This window comes from Alligator mississippiensis, chromosome 2 (genome assembly GCF_030867095.1).
Source record: "Alligator mississippiensis isolate rAllMis1 chromosome 2, rAllMis1, whole genome shotgun sequence".
Lineage (NCBI taxonomy): Eukaryota > Metazoa > Chordata > Crocodylia > Alligatoridae > Alligator > Alligator mississippiensis.
Window position 1 is genome coordinate 212,397,080 of NC_081825.1, and position 7,412 is coordinate 212,404,491.

A 7,412-nucleotide genomic window follows, 5' to 3' on the forward strand; every position below is an offset into this window, starting at 1 on the left:
CTCTTCAGCCTGGAAAAGCGCAGGCTCAGGGGTGATCTGATGGCCACCTATAAGTTTACCAGGGGTGTCCACCAGGAACTGGGGGAACGTTTGTTCACCAGAGTGCCCCAAGAGACAACAAGGTTGAATGGTTATAAACACCTGCAAGACGATTTCAGGCTGGACATAAGGAAGAATTTCGTTACTGTCCGAGCCCCAAAGGTCTGGAATAGCCTGCCATTGGAGGTGGTTCAAGCAGCTACTTTGAATGCTTTCAAGATAAAATTGGATGCTTATCTTGCTGGGATCTTATATCCCCAGCTGACATCCAGGGTGGCGATCATGCCTACCTCTCCCTCACAGGGCACTGGTGCAATCAGTCAAGCTGTCAGTGGGCTCTACTGCAAGCCGAAGTGCTGGATGAGTCCCACACGGCAAATGAGATCATGGGGACCATGAACTACATGGTGCAAGGGTGGCTCGTTGGGTAGGCTGAGTTCACTCATAGGTTCATGGTCACCAACAACGGGTTCAATATGGTGAAGGCTGTCCATCATGCCAACTTTGTTGGCATCCGCTGTGTGGCACACAGGCTGCACCTAATAATGAGGGATGCTTTGGAGAGGGACAGGGCTGCCGGTGATGGCGCCACCACCACTACTGCTATAAGCCAGCTGATTTCAAAATGCAGAAAGGTGGCGGGCTACTTCCACTGCAGCATCAACAGTGGCAAGATGCTGTGGGAGAAATGAGCAGAGCTGAGCATCCCGCAGCACAAAATGATGCAGGATGTGGAGACCTAGTGGAACTCCACATACCTGATGCTTGAAAGCTTGGTGAAGCAACAGAAGGCCATTCATGAGATGGTCTTGCTTGGGGAGATTGCGATCAGTGGCCCCCTGAACAGAGCTGAGTGGGGCACCATCTCCCGGATCTTGGTGGTCCTCAAGCCCTGCCTCGAGGCCACCAAGACCCTTAGTGCTGGTGATGCCCTCCTCAGCCAGGTGATCTCCCTAGTGAGGGAACTGGAGAACCAAATGGAGAAGTTCCAGGGGATCAATGTTCCTGGCTGAGGCAGGCCGCTGTCACCAGACATGCAAGCACTGGTGAGGCAGCTAAAAGAGGGCATCAGGTGATGTCTGGGTCCCTTGGGGTCCAGTACAGTCCACATGATGGCAGGCACATGCGACCCAAGGTTGAAGGGCAGCACGTGCACTGGCAACCCCAAAACCCTCAATCACTGGATGCAGGTGCTGGTCAACAAAGTCAGGGAGGCTGAAGTGCAGAGGTGAGGGGATGTGGGAGAGGTGGATCCACTTTCCCATGCCAGCACTCCCAGCACCAGCACCGGCACCAGCACCAGCCAGTCTCCTCCATGCCAGCCACTGCCAATGTGGGCCATGGGCACAACTTCAATTCTGAGGTTGAAACGCACCAGGCCCCAGCCTCTGGTAGGTAGCGCTGAGGCTTTGGTGGCTACCTATCTTGCTGAGGATGTGCAGCCACTAGAATGTGAACCCTTGGCCTACTGGGCAAACCACAGCCAGATATGGCAGGATTTGGCCACAGTTGCCCAGCAACACCTGTCCTGTCCACCAACCAGTGTTCCAAGTGAGAGGGTGTCCTGCACCCCATTGCACCTGCTTGGATCCTACATTGGTGGAGCAGCTGGTGTTCCTAAAGTTGAACTTCCTGCTGCTGGGGTTCCCTAAGCTCCACCTGCAGATGGACTGAGTGCCACCCTCCTCACTCTGTCTGCACCAATTTCCTTTTTTGAGTTTTTTGAAAGCTGAGTAATGCCCCACTCTCAGCTGGAGGGGGTACTAACTGCATCACCAGCCAGCAGAAGAAGAACATTTCCCTGCTGAGCTCATCCCCCTGCCAGGAAGAACTTGGAGGTATGGGATTGGGGCTATGGGGAAGGAGGAGGCCCCAGTTCCTAGGCATGACTACTAAAACTGCACCCTGCCAGGGTAGGGAGGCCTGGTGGGACTGCTGGAGATGCGGCAGCCCCGTAAATGCCAGGACCAAGGATCCCCTGGTGAAAGGCAGGTAGGAGGAACCATAACCTCCAGCTAATGCACGCACGCACGCCTTTGACAGGCCTGACGCTTGCTGGTTGCAGTGCAATTGTGAGGCTCCCGGCAAGCTCAGCTTAGCTGCCCAGGATGCCAGCTGTAGGGTTGAAAATCCCTTTGTCAGGCTGAGGAAGTACCTGCAACTGGTCCTGGATGGAAGGAATAGTAAAAAAACCAGAGGCTGGGCTGGCCCGCAATGCAGGCAAGAAAGCCAGTCAGTGAAAATGGAAATGGAGGCGTCAGGGGGTGAGGGATGGGCTGGGGTGGGAGGTAGGGGGGGAAAGGGGGATATAGCAATGCAAGTAGAAGTGCAGAGGTGCCTGGGGTGTCAGATGTCTGGTGGGTTGCAGTGTGCCAGAATCCCACTGTCTATATTGAATCCATGAGTTTCTCTACCTACTACCTAGGAGGCTGATGAAGTGCAGTAGATAGGCCCAGCTTTGAAAAGTGCTTTGTATTGTAATTTAATTTCCTCTCAGGATCAGGCCTGAGAGACTGGAGACAAGAGTTTTTTTGGTGAGGAATGTGCCCCCTCAGGTAGTTGGGTTGTGTTGTCTTTGATAGATTCTGGTGTGCAGTTTGTGGGGGTACTGAAGTTGGCTTCAGTTCTGGTGATGAGGTTAGGCGCTTGTTTGAATGTACAAAACACTTTTCAGATCTGTGCACAGGGCAGGTGAGGGCAACCCTCTGTGGGCTTGGACTCCCCGCCCTACTGTCATCCACCAGGGCCTCTGCATCCTGACAGGCAGGACCTGGTGCATCAGGGCAGAGAGGAGCAGGGCAGGGAAGCTCCTTGCCAATGTGAGCCCCACACCACCCTGGCAAGGTGACCCTTGCCCACCTGGTAGCAGCAGGGGTGGTAGTGCAGAGTTGTGCTCCTCACTGCTGCCGGGCAGGCAGGGTATGCCTCGCAAAGGTAGCATGGGACTTACACCTCACTCTGCCCTGCTATGGTGGGTCCTGTCTACAGAGCCACGGAGGCCCCAGGGGGAGGGCAGGAAGCTCAAGCCCACAGAGGTCACCCCTCGCCCCCATGGGCTCTGCTCCAGCCATGCCACCTGTGAGGGAGGGGGAACCAGGATCCATGCTCCACTCCAGCTGCAGCAGCTGCCTCTTGTTGCAGATGGTAGCCAGAGCATGGGTACTAATGTGAGGGGTTGGGCATGAGCGGTGGATCTGAATCCCTAGTCCCATTGCCCTGGCAGCTGGGGGCCTCCTCCAGCAGGGCTGATGGGGTGACCGGGGGGGCGGTGGGTAGGGAGTGAGGGGCTCCAGCAGGGCTGGGGGGCTGTGGCTTGGGAGTGAGGACCCTGGACCTGCTTCCTGGTGGGTGAAGGGGGCAGGAGAAGCTCTGATTTTCTGATAAAACCCCCAAATCAAATACCAACATTTATAGGTATTTAAAATTTATTTTATTATAGTGACTGAGGTACTGGTAGGCTTCCAAATTGCTTTAACATTATAAACCTATCAATAAAACCTTGTGTTCAATTGACACCTATGTTTATAGTGACATTTCATTTTAATCACAGATTTGGGGGGTTTTAATCAGAGAATTTGCAATTTTAAAACAGAGAAAACCAGGCATGAAGTTAAATCCTGTAGATTGCGCTCTTAAAAATGGGAATGATGAATTTCCCCCTGCTTCCTCCAAGGAGAATTGCATCTGTAATGGGCCAATTTTTTTCATTTCTCCACCCCAAAGCAGCTACCATTCCTTTTTCCAAATCACATGCTATTTCCTACATCATTCCTAAGATACTACTGCTTAAAACAAAATGATGGCTGGCATCTGGGCTTAATATTTTGTCATCATCTCTATTTTTTTTTTTCTCTTCCTCATTTCGAATTCCTGCCAACACTGTCTTTAGGTCCCAGCTTGTGTCTCTGTTACTTACGTCTACACAAACTAATTCTATAGCAATACTACTGCCTTCTATTCATTCTTTCCATGATTTCTTTGCTAAAACTTTCTGATTATTATGATTCTAGTTAAATGCTTTTGCTGGTTAAAACTTACCCTAGAAAACTTCATTATTTTCTTTTCAGGTCTCTACTCACCGTGTCAGTTACTTGATCATTGTGGGTATGTTGACATCAGTTAAATGACTTGAGTTTCATAATTTAATGACAACAGAATATTGCCCATTATGCATTTTACTTGGCATACAGTTCAACGTAAATTGGAAATTCATTTGTATTTTTAACTGCCTGAGACTAAAGTGATCTTTCATTAGCTCAGGGAATTAACAAGTGAGTGACTGCATCTTTGAAAATGTTGACCTTACTTTGAATTGTGAAGGAAATATTCATTGAGTATAACTGCCTGATTTTTCTTCATAAAGGTACCTATCTATTGGCATTTATAAAGCACTTATCAACATACAACTGAACAGCAGACATTTGGTATATCTGGGCATTAGATAAATATCACTCCACACAAGGAGAATAATATTGAGCCAGCACTCTGAGATGTTTAATGGATCACAAAGTGCTTTTTTAAATAAATACCAAAGTCATTCATTATTAATAGATTCAGCCCTTAACTACAAAAATCACAGATTCAGACATTTTGAAGTATTATAAAATATGCTTGAATCAATTTTTTTCAGCTTGTAACTATCTCATTAGCAGGATAAACCAAAATGACCATTCTGACTACTTGCAAACTCTGAACATTTTTGGATTTGACTCAATAGCCCAGACAGGACCTTGAGATCCTTCCTAGTAACCACTTTAATTCCACCCCTGTGGTTTTCTTTGATAGATGCTTCCATTTTTTGTCTGTACCAGAAGAGCATTATGCTCTAAGGATGGTGACTTAGAGTGGTTAGTGAGATGGCACAGAAGACCTTCTTTCTAAAGGAATAGAAATCTTGGAGGACTCGGGAATAGAGACTTGTTTTATTTCTTATTCCCTGCACTGTGAAGCTTTCTTAGAAAGAGATAGGCAGAGCCACATCAGTGCTGCTTGTATATGCATGTACCATTTGTAAAGCACTTGGGAGGTCCAAAGAAATGCAAACCTATACTGATTATAAATGTACATTATTATTATAACTTTGCTTTTGTAGGAATTCATGTCTTTTTTACCAGAAAATGTTTCCTTATTTCCAGTGTCAAGAGCTCTGCACTTTCTATATAAAATATAAATTGTTTCTTCTTCCTTTGCAAGGCACAGTATTATCTGCATTTAAGATAATGTCACTGCTGTGACCCTGAGTTGTTTTTCATTTTGTTTCAGAAACCCAAATCAGAATAAAACTAGTGGTCTTGAGCTGTGCTGGTGAGGGGCCATCTCCCACAGTGAATTCTAAAAGAGTGGAAGACAAAAGAATTGCATTTCAGTTCTCATGACCTTGTTGTGTTGATAAATGTCTGAAGCTTGAGAAGTAAGGCCTTCAGTTTTCCTTGATGGTTCAAGCAAGGCTGACAATACCTATTCCTCTCTGTCAGATATTTCATAGGCTGCTAGTACTACAAGAAGCTTGTCTTCAGCCAATAATACTACAGGGGGACCCTTCATTTCAAGCTCTTCTGGGTTTAGATTTCTCCTCGAAATACAAATAGATTTATGTCCTTTGGTAATATGTACATAGCTGGAATGCACATCATCTCCACTGACAATACCTACTATAAATTTGTCTCAGATATTTGGAAAATAACAACCAATTTATTAGTTACATTTCAATGAGATATAAATCAACCTATGCATCTTGCTTATCTTGCACTTACATATTCTGAAATAGTTTTATGTAAAGTGATATGGTTTAGAAGTATATATCACCAGTCAAAGTAGAATTGAATTTCTATCACATTTCCTACCAATGTTGATAGAGGGAGAAGAGGGAGGGAGAAGGGAGGGCTGCTTCATTATTTTTCTCTTGGTAATTTAATCATTCTATGTAACCCACAGTACTGTAATATTTTTGGTTGTTTTGCACTGCCTACACCTTCAGTGATACCGTGTGTTCATAGTAGAGGCCCCACATGAGATTGAGATCACATTCTATTTTGCAAACATGCAATGAGGGAGAAAGCATCCACCCTATTAGAACCATTGCAATTTAAATAGATAATGTGAGGTACTGATATTACTGTAACGTCTGTGGAATGAAAAAAACTTCAGAAGTGTAGACTCATCACTACTTATACACACTTTAAGCCAAGCAGCTAACTAAGTTTGGGGTACAGTAGCTCGTTCCATTTGTGAAAAGCAATTGGTAACTGAGTCAGGTGTCTTTGATACAGATCTTTTTATTAAAGAATGTATAAATCCTGCTTTCTTAGCACAGTAAGAAACAAACATATGGAGACAGTTTCCCAAGCCACAGCTCCAAACCTCTTTCAGTTAGCACCTCAGCCCAAGAGCCCACTCTTTCTACCAGGGCCACACAGTGGTGTTTTTCAGGCTCTGTTGAAGATTCCTTCTCTGTCTGCTTCAGAGTATCTCTCATCTACTCACATGCAGCTCTTCTCAATACAATACCCAAACTAACACTCTTCCTGTGCCATCTCGCACTTGCCTTTGTGTTGGATAGGCATGTGCCTCTTATAGCTGTGTTAAAATACTGACAAGGGTTAAACCAAGAAATTTCAAGATGGGTTTAGCATAATTATATTAATAAATCTAATCCATAATGATTACCAGTTGATAAATAGGCTGCGCTGGAGGAAACTGACATTGAGAAATAAGGGAAAATTGCATTGTTAAAAATAAAAAATTTCCCCTTTCATTCTTAAACGAGAGTTTGCATTGATTAGATAATGCCAATTAAAAATGCTGTTGCTGCTAGCTGAGTTATGAACAATGTCTGCAGAGTGCACTGCTCATTTCATAGTTCCTCCTCTCACGATCCCAACGCACCAAAAACTCATAAATCCCTTTCACTGTAGAATTTTGTGCTGGATTATATTTTCTAATGTTTTCCCCAGTCTGCTTTTGAGTGTCTTAAGCAATGGGGACTGTCGTCATTTCCCTTGGGAGGCAACTCCACAGTCTAATATATCTCCCAGTCAGAAAGATTTTTCCTGGTATTAAACTTCTCTTTCTTAATATGATTCCAGTGTTTCTATTATACCCTGTGTTCCATCTCTGATGTTTACATCTTTCAATTATTGGCATAATGTTTAGTCTTTGGTCAGCCAAGCATTTCCTACCTAGTGATTTATGCTTATAAACACTCCAGCCCTCCACCACAATTATTTTTGTTACACTTCTCCAATCTTTTATTTCTCCAGCTCTCTCTCTCTCTGGTAACTTGAAGAGAGAGGACTGGACTGGCAGATTTGATGGCCTCCACCTGCATGAAGGGGAGGACGGGAAAGAAAAGATGCCAGAAGACACAGTGCTCC

At 45.4% G+C, this 7,412-nt stretch overlaps 1 long non-coding RNA gene across 1 annotated transcript; it reads left to right on the plus strand.

Annotated features, from left to right (window-relative positions):
- The first annotated feature begins 4,099 nt into the window (after positions 1 to 4,099).
- Positions 4,100 to 7,113, plus strand: LOC132248403 (uncharacterized). The gene is made up of 2 exons (XR_009459586.1): positions 4,100 to 4,143; positions 5,302 to 7,113. It is a non-coding gene; the product is annotated as an uncharacterized LOC132248403 (long non-coding RNA).
- The last annotated feature ends 299 nt before the right edge of the window (positions 7,114 to 7,412 follow it).